We start from the raw sequence: 12,750 nt of genomic DNA, 5'->3' as shown, positions 1-12,750 counted from the left end.
CTGGAGCAGGGGTTAGGTAGCATAGTGCAGTGCGGGCGTCGGTCGTGGGCACAGTACCGAGCACAGCGGCCGGTAACCCCTGCCCTGTCCCGTCCCGGACGGTATGGTGTTGATGCGACTTCCCGTCTCGTCGGTCGCTCTGCTGTGTCGAGCCATCGTCCAGCTGATATCGCGGGAGTGGTTGGTCGCATTAACTGGGCGCGACGCTCTGTCGAGGAGATCGGTCGAGGCAGAGGCGGCGGGGTTATTGTCGAGCCGGCCTCGAGCGAGACAGAGAATCGGCATTTCATTCGAGGCTTTACGCACGGGGCCTCGGGCGAGATAGAGAATCGGTTCCCCATCCGAGGCCTTTCGTGCGAGGCCTCGAGCGAGGCGGAAAATCGGTAGACTATCCGAGGCCTTCCGTGCAAGGCCTCGAGCGAGGCGGAGATTTGGTAGGCCGTCCGAGGCCTTTCGTGCGAGGCCTCGAGCAAGGCGGAGAGTCAGTGGCCTCGGAGAAGGTCGGGGGTTAGCCAATAGTTATCTCTTGGCTTTGATTTTGATGGGGTTTAAGCAATTTTTCGATTTTTGCTTAGGGGACCCCTTTTTATGGTACCCGACAGTAGCCCCCAAGCCTTAGGGAGAGTGTGAGCGCTCTCCCTGAGGTTTTGACAAGACTCGGCTCACGGCAGCTCCTGGCGGGATGGTGTTTTGTACTCGAGGCCTCGGTGGGTGCGCGCAAGCGCACCCACCGGGTGTAGCCCCCGAGGCCCTGGAGAAGTGGATTGAGTCCTTCAGGGGCTTTTCTTACGTCGTGCGAGGGGTTTTATTGCGTTTACCGAGCCTATGAGTGCGAGTTCGGGTCACTGAGCCTCGGTTTGGTTGCAGGAAGAGACCCCGAGCCTCTGCTCGGAGCAAAAGGGCGATCAGGGGTTTCCCTGTCTTTTTTGTGCGGCCCTCACGCATCCTTTTCGTTCGGGAGGAGGGGTGGAGAATGCCATGCTACCCTTGGTGGGCGCGAGCAGTGACACCTCCGGTGAGCTGTTATCGGGTAAGTCCGAGTGGAGGCCCATGCCCCATTCGATAGGGGTCGGCTAACGGTCTAGAGATGTGCTCCAAAAGTACCAGAGGGCTTCTCTAGTGGGTCCCAGGGCCGTTCGATGGGCCCCGATGGCTCGATGCCTCCCTACGATGGGATCCCATTCGGAGACCTCCCTGTCGGTCTCGGACACGACTTAGGGCATCCCGAGAGATCGCTTGCTCAGGCCTCGGCTATGTGTGGGCTCGCCCATAGTTGTCCCTGACTCTATTGCCCTAGGGCGGTTGTCGAAACCCTCGGGGGCCCAGCCTTCAAACCCTTGGACCGTAATGGGCTCGATGCCCTTTATCTTATTTTTTCGAGCCTCCGAGTGCGAGCTTGGGTCGCTTGTCTTCGTCCTGGGTGCAGGAAGAGCCCCCGAGCCTCTGCACGGAGCGAGAGGGCGATCAGGGGTTCCCCTGGCTTTTTGTGCGACCCTTGCGTGTCCTTTTCGTTCGGACAGAGGGGTTGTTTGTCGAGCCCTCGAGTGTGAGCCTGGGTCACTGGGTCTCGGCAAGGTTGTAGGAAGAGCCCCCTAGCCTCTGCATGGAGCGAGAGGGCGGTCAGGAGCTCCCCTGGCTTTTTGTGTGACCCTTGCGCATCCTTTTCGTTTAGGAGGGGTTGTTTGCCGAGCTCTCGCATGCAAGCCTAGGTCGCTGGGTCTCGGCAAGGTTGCAGGAAGAGCCCCCTAGCCTCTGCACGGAGCGAGCGGGCGGTCAGGAGCTCCCCTGGCTTTTTGTGCGACCCTCGCGCATCCTTTTCGTTCGAAAGGAGGGGTTGTTTGCCGAGCCCTCGCGTGCGAGCCTGGGTCGCTGGGTCTCGGCAAGGTTGTAGGAAGAGCCCCTGAGCCTCTACATAGAGAGAGGGCGATCAGGAGTTCCCCTGGCTTTTTGTGCGACCCTCGTGCATCCTTTTCGTTCAGAAGGAGGGGTGGAATATGCCAGGCTACTATCGGTGGGCACGAGCGGTGACACTTTCGGTGAGCTATTATCGGGTAAGTCCGAGTGGAGGCCCGTGTCCCATTCGATAGGGGTCGGCTAGCGGTCTAGAGATGCGCTCCAAAAGTACCAGAGGGCTTCTCTAGTGGGTCCTAGGGCCATTCAATGGGTCCCGGGGGCTTGATGTCTCCCTATGGTGGGATCCCATTTGGAGACCTCCCTGCTGGTCTCAGACATGACTTAGGGCATCCCAAGCGTTTCACTTGCTTGGGCCTCGGCCACGTACGGGCTCGCCCATAGTCGTCCCTGATTCTGTTGCCCTGGGATAGCTGTCAAAACCCTCAGGGGCCCAGCCTTCGAACCCCTAGACCGTAACGGGCTCGGTGCCTAGTTCCTTCGTCTAAAAGGAATCGGGTGGGGGATAGGTGCGCCTTTTGAGGTGGTTTTCTCGGGGAGGCGGAACAGCACCTGCCACTGCTGCGGTCGGACGCGACGCTGTGTCAGTAGATGGGACATAACTATTCACGCGATTAATAAGGAAAATGTGAGTACGTGGGCGATAAAATCGGATCTGGATTAACTGTATCAGATTTGAGGGAAACTCCCCTAATTTCATCGCCTGTCCGCTTCGCCCCCTTCCTACATAAATACACAACGAGCCTCACCCCTCCCCTCCTTACCTTGCCTGTATTTGGCTTTGCCGCCCTCAAGCCGTTGCTAGGAACAGAGAGCATCGGGGAGAAGAATGGAGAAGGGCGAGGGAGAGAGAGAAAGAGAGAGCAAGGTTTACCACCGTAGCAGCATTCTCCATCGCACAATGGCCGGCGGCCCTGTCATCCTCCCAGCGGATCCTTGGGGTCCATCCGACGTGTCTGTGGAGATGCTGCGGTCGCTCGTCAATGACGACCTTCTCTGCCCGGTCACCGACCCCAATAGGCCGAAGTGGATTGCTCCATCGGGCGAGCCGGAGCCAAGGCCACGCGACGGGTACGTCGTGAGCTTCATGTCTTTCCACGAGCGTGGTCTCGGCCTGTCGGTGAACCGATTCATGCGGGCGCTCCCACATTACTATGGCGTGGAGCTGCACAACTTCAACCCCAACTCCATCACACAGGCGGCCATCTTTGTCGCCGTCTACGAGGGGTACTTGGGCATTGCCCCCCATTGGGAGCTATGGCTCCACCTCTTCTGGGCGGGGTATACCACCAAGCCGATGGGCACGACAGGTACGAGGAAGACGATGAGGGCCAGCGGCTGCACTCTCTAGGTGTGCCAAGATCGGTAGCACCTTTACATCCTAGCCCAGCTTGCGTCAACCAATCGTCGCTGGTACACCAGCTGGTTCTACCTTTGCAACGATGACGGCGGACTTCCCCCCTACACCGGGCGGATCGTGGAGAGCTGTCCAGAGAAGTGGAGGTATGACGTCCCAAAGGAGGATCAACCAAAGCTACAGCCACTCCTAGAGGGCCTAGAGAGGCTATGGAACTATAGCCTTACAGCGGCTGTGGTCGTGGCTGCCTTCCACTATCGGAGGGTGCTGCCGCTGATGGCTCAGTGACGGCGCCTGTTCGAGATGAGACCAGATGAGCCGATCGAGGGCATCCGATGTCCACCTCTGCCCTCTCCGATGAGGAGATTCTTTGTCGGGTGAGAGAGATGGTGGAGGGGTGGTTGAAGATCGATGGTCTGACCCCATTCACGATGTGCCCATCACAGGGTACCTCTCTCTGGTAAGTCACACGTTGCTGCGTCCCCCAAGGCCTCCTTGTTCCTCACCATTTTCTGGTCCCTTATTTGTGTTTGCCGTCCCCACAGGAGATGAGGGACGTGCGAGCCTCCCCGCCGCCTGTTCCCGAGGACACAGAGCGGCGGGCGGTGAACCGGGCGCACGCCGAGGCGCAGAAGAGGCGGAAGGATGCCATGGAGGCAAAGCGCAAGAGGAAGATCCTTGAGCGTGAGGAGCTGGAGAAGCGTCGCCGGCAACAGAGGCAGGATGGCCTCCTGGTGGAGGCATCTCCATCGCCATCACTATCGGAGGATTCTTTGGGCGGAGATGACGAGAGCGAGATGGGGCAGGGTCCCCTAGACCATCTCCCTGACATCGGGGAGACAGCGCTCGAGGTGTCAGCAAGCAGCCTGGCGCTTCTAGGAGGAGGAGGAGAGGATGCCTTAGGGCCAGCAACTGCCCACCCCGAGGCCGAGGCCAACACGTCCGAGGCACGGGTGTTAGGAAAGCGTGCCGTCAGCCTAGTGGGCTCAATGGCAGAGGTGGAGCAGGTGGCAGCGGGGGCGACGCAACTACCCCCGCGGAGGGTCGAGGGGGCGCCAGAGTCTGGCAGGGACCGGCCGACATCGGCGGATACAGAGGCCATGCCACTGCCACTGCCACCACCGTTGTAGAGGAGGGTCGCAGTGCCGAAGCGGTTGCATCCCCGCTCAAGGTGAGTGTTTTTTCAGTGGAGTTTGTATCATCTCCCACTCGCTTTATGGTCATATGCTGACCAAGTGGGTGTTCTGCCTTCAGCCGGAAGCGTCAGGTGGAGGTGCCTGCCCTGGCACCACGCAAGTCGCTCAAGGTGAACATGGGCTCCACCGCTCAACGGGTGGTGGAGGAGCAGACCGTCGTATAGCGTGGTGTGGCGTCAGCGTGGGCCGACCCGAAGGAGCTGGTCGCCTAGGGGGAGGCTGTCGGGGCGGCCATGGAGTGAGTGGGGGAGGAAACACCTATGCCCCGCCAGGCCGAGGCTCACGAGTCAGATGGGGTCGAGGCGCCCTCAGTTGTCGAGGCCACCGAGGGCGAGATAGAGGCCCCCCAGACTTCCGAGGCCAAGGCGACGGAGGCCGAGGCGCCTAGGACCACCGAGGCTGAAGTGGCGAGGACCGGAGCCCCCGAGACTACCGAGGCTAGGGTGGTGGGAGCCGGTGTGAGCGTGGCGAAGCTGGTGGCCCAAAAAGTGGAGGTGGAGGCGGGGCAAGCCTCAATGCCACTGTCGGTCCAAGGCCCACCGCCATTATAGGAGAGCGCCCGGGAAGTGGAGGTCCATTCGATCTCCTCGTCGATACTTTTCAGGCGAAGGAGGTGGTCGATGCCGAGGCGGCCAACACTATAGAGCAGCCGGCTCTGACCTCTGGCGAGGGAAGCTCGGCCCTCGTGCGGGTACGACCCGAGCCCCACGGGTGGGATGAAAGCTCTAGTTTGGTTTTGGTGAATTGATGAAACCCTAAGTGCTAACCTAGTTTATCAAGTGATCATGAGATAGGTAGCACATCTCAAGTAGAGAAGCTAATGAAGATTATAACATGACAATGGTGATGGCATGGCGTTGATCAAGGGCTTAAACTTGAAAAGAAGAAAGAGAAAAACAAAAAGCTCAAGGCAAAGGTATAATGTGTAGGAGCTATTTTGTTTTGGTAATCAAGACACTTAGAGAGTGTGATCATATTTAGGTTTGATAGCCATACTATTAAGAGGGGTGAAACTCGTATCGGAATACGGTTATCAAAGTGCCACTAGATGCTCTAACTCATTGCATATGCATTTAGGATCTAGTGGAGTGCTAACATCCTTGAAAATGTTTGTGAAAATATGCTAACACATGTGCACAAGGTGATACACTTGGTGGTTAGCACACTTGAGCAAGGGTGAAGAAAAATTGAGGAGATGCCAGCGTCGGTCAAGTGACCGGACACTGGATCTAAAAGCACCGGACGCTAACTGCCTGCGTCCGGTCGCGCTGACTAGCGGTACAGTGGCTAGGGTTTACCACCGGACGCTAGGCTATGTCCGGTCGAGGTGGACCGGACGCATCCGGTCGAGGAAAACCGGTTTTTGACCCTTACTGTACTCGACCGGACACTGAGGCTCCAGCGTCCGGTCAATTTTGCCAGAGCATCCGGTCAGCCTCGTAGCCGTTGACATCTAACGAACAGCGTTTGAAGCCAGTAACACGTGGTGTCCATCAGTGGACCAGACGCTGAGGGCTGGCGTCAGGTCAAATGGACCGGAGCGTCCGGTTAGAGCGCAGTGTGCCCAGTGAAGGGGTACAATGGCTCTATTTTGTGGGGGCTTCTATTTAAGCCCCATGGCTGGCTGTGGCTCACATCTTTGGCCATTTTCATTGACACAGCAACCTTGTGAGCCTAGCCAAAGTCCTCCCACTCATCTCCATCATTGATTCATCATCATAGTGAGATTGGGAGTGATCCAAGTGCATTGCTTGAGTGATTGCATCTAGAGGCACTTGGTGTTCGTGTTTCGCTATAGATTTCGCTTATTACTCTTGGTGGTTGCCACCATCTAGATGGCTTGGAGCAGCGAGGATCGTTGAGCAGAGGGTGGTGATTGTCTCTGGCTCCGATCGTGGTGATTGGAGGGGTTCTTGACCTTTCCCCGGTGGAGCGCCAAAAGGTACTCTAGTGAATTGCTCGTGGCTTGTGTGATCCTCATCTTGTGTTGGTTGTGCGGCACCCTATTGAGGGTTTAGCGTGTGAAGCAATTAGTGCATGAACCTCCAAGTGAGTGAATCGCCACAACGAGGAGTAGCTTGCCGGCAAGCAAGTGAACCTCGGTAAAAATCATTGTGTTTATCCTTTGATTCCAAGGCGATTGGTCTTCATTGTTATTCATCCTTGTGATTGATTGGTTCACACCTCTACACGGCGGTATAACTATCTTGATCACTCTCTTTACATTATCGCAAACTAGTTGACAAGCTCTTTAGTGTAACTAGTTGTGAGAGCTTGCTTGCTTGGTTGTGTGGCTCTTTAGTTAGCCTTTAAGAGCACACTAACATAGGGTTGTGTCATACCTCTTGTGTGAATCGACACTATCTAAACTAGAATTGTGGTAGGTGGCTTGCATTTTGAGTAGGCTAGCGCAACACTTGCTTCGCCTCAAAATTGTCTAACTATTTTGTTAAGTGTTGTTGTAGAAATTTTATTAGGCTATTCACCCCCCTCTAGCCATTAGGACCTTTCAAGTGGTATCAGAGCCGAGGTCACTGTTATTTGAGGCTTAACAACCTTCGGTGTTAAAATGACTCAAATCAACAACACCAAGAAGCCACCCCAATTTGATGGCACAAATTATCCTTATTGGAAGTCAAAGATGACAACACACATCAAGTCAATCAATAGAAAGGTGTGGAAGGTGGTAGAAACCAAAATTGAGATTGGTGATCCGGAGAATCCCACCGCAGCCGAAGAAGTACTTCTCCAAAACAATGACATTGCTCTAAGTGCTATTCATGATGCAATTGATGAGAGAACATTTGAGCAAATCAAGAATATTGAGATGGCTTATGAGGCTTGGAAGAAGTTAGAAGAATCATTTGAGAGCACTCAAGCCGTGAAGGGTGCAAAGGCATACATTCTTAAAGAGAAGTTTGTAAGCTTCAAGATGAAGGATGATGAGAGTGTGTCGGATATGTTTTATAGGCTTCAAGTGCTCATCAATGATCTCAAAGCACTTGGAGAAGAGGTGAAAGACAAGGACTTCTCCCACAAGTTTTTGAGATGCTTACCTTCAAGATTTGGCATATTGGTCACTATTCTAGTAAGGAGTGGTTTGGACACCATGACACCAAACTAAGTATTGGGAGACATCATGACCGATGATACATATAGAGATGAAGATGAGAAGGAAGAAAAGAAGGAGAAGAAAGATGAAAAGAAGGATGACAAGAAGAAGAGCGTGGCATTCAAGGCCACATCATCAAAGGGCAAAGCTAAGCGAGAGACATCAAGTGAAGAAGATGAATCTTGGGATGATGATGATGATGAGAAGATGGCTCTCTTTGTCAAAAGATTTGGCAAGTTCATGGTGAAGAAGGGCTACCGTGCAAGAAGAAAGAAATCTTCATTCAAGAACAAAGAAGAGTCAAGAAGGTGCTTTAAGTGTGGAAGCAAATATCATCTTGTTGCTCAATGCCCATACAATAGTGACAATGATGATGACAATAAGAAGAACAAGAAGAAGGACAAGAAGGAAAAGAAAGAGAAGAAGGACAAGATGGCCTTTAAGAAAAAGAAGGGTGGTTCATATATAGTTACTTGGGATAGTGATGCTTCCTCAAGTGATGATGATGATGATGATAGTGATGATCACAAGACCACCAAGAAGAAAGTTCTTGCAAGCATTGCCATCAATGAGAAGCCTTCTCTCTTTGAATCTTCATCATGCTTCATGGCTAAGGCCACTAAGGTATAATCTTGTGATGATGAAAGTGATGAAGAACATATTGATGATGATGAACATGAAAATAAAAATGATAGTGATAGTGATGATGATGAACATACTAAGGATGAATTATTTGACATGCTAGAAGATGCTAGAGAACACTTTGATATCAAGAGAAGGGAATGCAAAAGCTTGCGTAAGGAACTAAAAGCCCTTAAGCAAGCCTTTGATGAGCTCAATGCATCTCATGAGAGGCTAGAGGAAGCCAATGAGAAGCTTGGCAAAGCTCACAAAAAGCTTGAAAAGGCTCATTCCTCTTTACTTGATGAGCAAAATAAAAAGAGGCATGTTGAAACTTGCAATGTAGGTTTAACTTGTGATATAATTGATGAATCACTATCTATGCCTATCATTGTTGCTACTACTAATCCTTCTTGTAGCACTTCCACTTCTACCTCTTCTAGTAGTGATGATCTCACTTGTGATACCTCACTAGTGGTTGAGAATGAGAACCTCAAGAAGGAGGTCACTAAGCTCACTCACACCTTGGCTAAGGCTTATGGTGGTGAGGACCGCTTGCTTATGTGCTTGGATAGCCAAAGAGCTTCTCTCTACAAAGTGGGATTGGGCTATACCCACAAGAAAGGCAAGGCGGCCTTTGCTCCTCACAAGACTAGTTTTGTGAAGAACAATGGTAGGTTTTGCACTAGTTGCAAGCAAGTTGGTCACAAAGAGCAAGAATGCAAAAATAAGAGCAAAAATGCTAATGTATCCTTCATAAAGCTTGATTCATGCTATATGCTTACTAAGAGTACAAATGGTGTAAAGGCTAAGTTCATTGGCAAACCATGGATGGGCTTAAAGAAGAAAGCCATTTGGGTTCCAAAGAGCTTAGTAACTAACCTTCAAGGACCCAAGTAAGTTTGGGTACCTAAAAAGAATTGATCTTCTTTTGTAGGTCAATTACAAAACCGAAGGAAGGCATTGGGTTCTTGATAGTGGGTGCACTCAACACATGACCGGTGATGTAAGAATATTCAACTCAATCAACACCAATGGCAATGATGGTTATGATAGTATCACATTTGGTGATAATGGCAAAGGTCAAAGGGCTTGGTAAGATTGCAATATCTAATAATATGAGCATATCCAATGTGTTGCTAGTGGAGAGCTTGAACTTCAATTTGCTATCCATGGCTCAATTGTGTGATCTTGGATTCAAATGCATATTTGGGGTAGATGATGTAGAAATCGTAAGTGTAGATGGCTCTAACTTGATCTTCAAAGGCTTTAGATATGATAATCTATACTTGATTGATTTCAATACTAGTGAAGCTAGATTATCTACATGCTTGTTCACTAAGTCTAGCATGGGTTGGTTATGGCATAGAAGGCTTGGTCATGTTGGAATGAAACAATTGAATAGATTGGTTAAGCATGACTTAGTTAAAGGCTTAAAAGATATTGTGTTTGAAAAGGATAAGCTTTGTAGCTCTTGTCAAGCCGGCAAATAAGTTGGAAACACCCATCCTAAGAAAAGCATGATGAGCACTAGTAAAGCATTTGAGTTATTGCATATGGATTTATTTGGGCCAACACAATACACTAGTATCGGTGGAAACAAATATGGATTAGTGATAGTGGATGATTACACTAGATACACATGGGTATTCTTTCTAGTGGACAAAAGTTATGTATTTGCAATATTCAAATCATTTGTCAAGGGCATTCACAATGAGTTTGAAATAACCATCAAGAGAGTCAGTAGTGACAATGGTAGTGAGTTTAAGAATACTAGAATTGATGAGTTATGTGATGAATTTGAAATTAGACATCAATTCTCGGCCAAGTACACACCCCAATCAAATGGCCTTGTTGAGAGGAAGAATAGAACACTCATTGATATGGCAAGGTCTATGCTTAGTGAATACAATGTGAGTCAATCCTTTTGGGCCAAAGCTATCAACACCGCTTGCTATTGTAGCAACCGCCTCTATTGTCATCGATTGAAAGAGAAGACACCATATGAGCTCTTGAATGGTAGAAAGCCCAACATTGCATATTTTTGGGTCTTTGGTTGCAAATGCTATATCTTGAAGAAATGCACTAGATTGGGCAAGTTTGACAAGAAATGTGATGAAGGATTCCTACTTGGTTATTCCACTACAAGCAAAGCATATAGAGTTTGGAATTTGGATAATGGTACTCTTGAGGAAGTTCATGATGTTGAATTTGATGAAACCAAGGGTTCACAAGTAGAGAATGAGAACTTAGAAGATGTTAGAGGCATTCAACTTTTAAATGCCATGAAGAACATGGATATTGGTGAATTAAGGCCTAGGCAAGTGATTGATGATGAAGATGATCAAGTACAAGTGCTCTCCAACTCAAATGTGCAAGATGATACAAATCAAGTTAGTGCAAGTGACTCTCATGATATTGATCAAGATCAAGTGGCTAGTACATCATCTCAACCCAATGATCTAGCAAGTGCAAGCAATCAAGTTCCATTGCTCCAACCAACAAGTATTGCAAGAGATCATCCTTTGGATACAATCATTGGTGATATTTCAAGAGGTGTACAAATAATATCAAGATTGGCATCATTTTGTGAACACTTCTCATTTGTGTCATCCATTGAACCAAAGAAGATAGATGAAGCTTTGATGGATGTTGATTGGGTGAATGCTATGCATGAAGAATTGAATAACTTCACAAGAAATCAAGTATGGGAGTTGGTAGAAAGACCAAAGGGACACAATGTGATTGGAACCAAATGGGTCTTTAGAAACAAGCAAGATCAAGATGGGATAGTGGTAAGGAACAAAGCAAGATTGGTAGCACAAAGCTATACACAAGTTGAAGGTCTTGACTTTGGAGAAACATATGCCCCGGTTGCTAGATTGGAAGCAATTAGAATCTTGCTAGCCTATGCTTGTGCCCACAACATCAAGCTCTATCAAATGGATGTCAAGAGTGCATTTCTCAATGGATACATCAATGAAGAAGTATATGTTGAGCAACCTCCCGATTTTGAGGATGATAAGAAGCTCAACCATGTGTACAAGTTAAAGAAGGCATTGTATGGCTTGAAGCAAGCACCTAGAGCATGGTATAAGAGATTGAGGAACTTTCTCCTCTCTAAAGGGTTTGCAATGGGGAAAGTTGACACCACTCTTTTCATCAAGAAGATTGGAAAAGATCTATTTGTATTGTAAATCTATGTAGATAACATCATATTTGGATCAACAAATCAAGATTTTTATGATGAGTTTGGAAAAATAATGGCTAGTGAGTTTGAGATGTCACTGATTGGAGAGTTGAGTTACTTCCTTGGTCTTCAAATCAAGCAATTGAAGAATGGTACTTATGTGAGTCAAGGCAAGTACATCAAGGACATAATCAAGAAGTTTGGCATGATTGATAGCAAAGTCATTAGCACACCAATGGGAACCAATGGTAACTTGGATAGTGATGCAAGTGGAAACATGGTGAATCAAAAGCTGTATCGGTATATGATTGGAGCCTACTCTATATGACCGCATCAAGGCCGAATGTCATATTTAGTGTATGCATATGTGCAAGATTTCAAGCCTCACCAAGAGAAAGTTATTTGAAGGCTACAAAAAGGATATTGAGGTACTTAAAGCATACACCAAATGTTGGTTTGTGGTATCCCAAAGGAGCAAAGTTTGAGTTAGTTGGTTACTCCGACTCAGATTATGCGGGATGCAAGGTTGAAAGGAAGAGCACATCGGGCACATGTCAATTGTTAGGAAGATCACTTGTTTCATGGTCATCAAAGAAGCAAAATAGTGTTGCATTATCAACCGCCAAAGCCGAATACATATCCGCCGGTAGTTGTTGTGCACAAATACTTTGGATGAAGGCCACTTTGAGTGACTTTGGAATCAAGTTCAAGAAAGTGCCATTGCTATGTGACAATGAGAGTGCAATCAAGCTAACCAACAATCCAGTTCAACATGCAAGAACAAAGCACATTGATGTCCGCCACCATTTCATAAGAGATCATCAACAAAAAGGGGACATTTGCATTGAGAGTGTAGGCACTGAAGATCAACTTGCCGACATATTCACCAAGCCATTGGATGAGAAAAGGTTTTGCAAGCTAAGGAATGAGTTGAACATATTGGATTTCTCAAATATGTGTTGATGCACTCCCCACTCATATGACATGCCTCTTCTTCGAGCAATCTAAGGTAAAAGTTGATTGGCATGACACACATCCTTGCTAAGGACATGTTTAGTGCATCTAGTCATATTTTCAATCTAATTAGGACCTTTCAAATGGTTCTATTTTATTAAGCTCATTCATGAAAATTAAATGAATTTGATGTTTATATGGTATCACTATTGCTTCTATGCTTGATTTGATCTAGTGATAGCATATGACATGTTTATGGGCTTGTAAACCTAGTGTTTAATCTACAAAATGAGCTATAAGTGTTTAACTCAACATGGTACAAGATAACCCTTATTTGGAGGTGTGAAGAAGCTTGTCCTTGGATCAAACCGAGTTAAATATCTTTGGTAAATGATCTAGACTAAACGAA

Source organism: Miscanthus floridulus, chromosome 8 (assembly GCF_019320115.1).
Source record: "Miscanthus floridulus cultivar M001 chromosome 8, ASM1932011v1, whole genome shotgun sequence".
In the NCBI taxonomy this organism is placed as follows: domain Eukaryota; kingdom Viridiplantae; phylum Streptophyta; class Magnoliopsida; order Poales; family Poaceae; genus Miscanthus; species Miscanthus floridulus.
Note: the sequence above shows the minus strand (reverse complement) of the source record.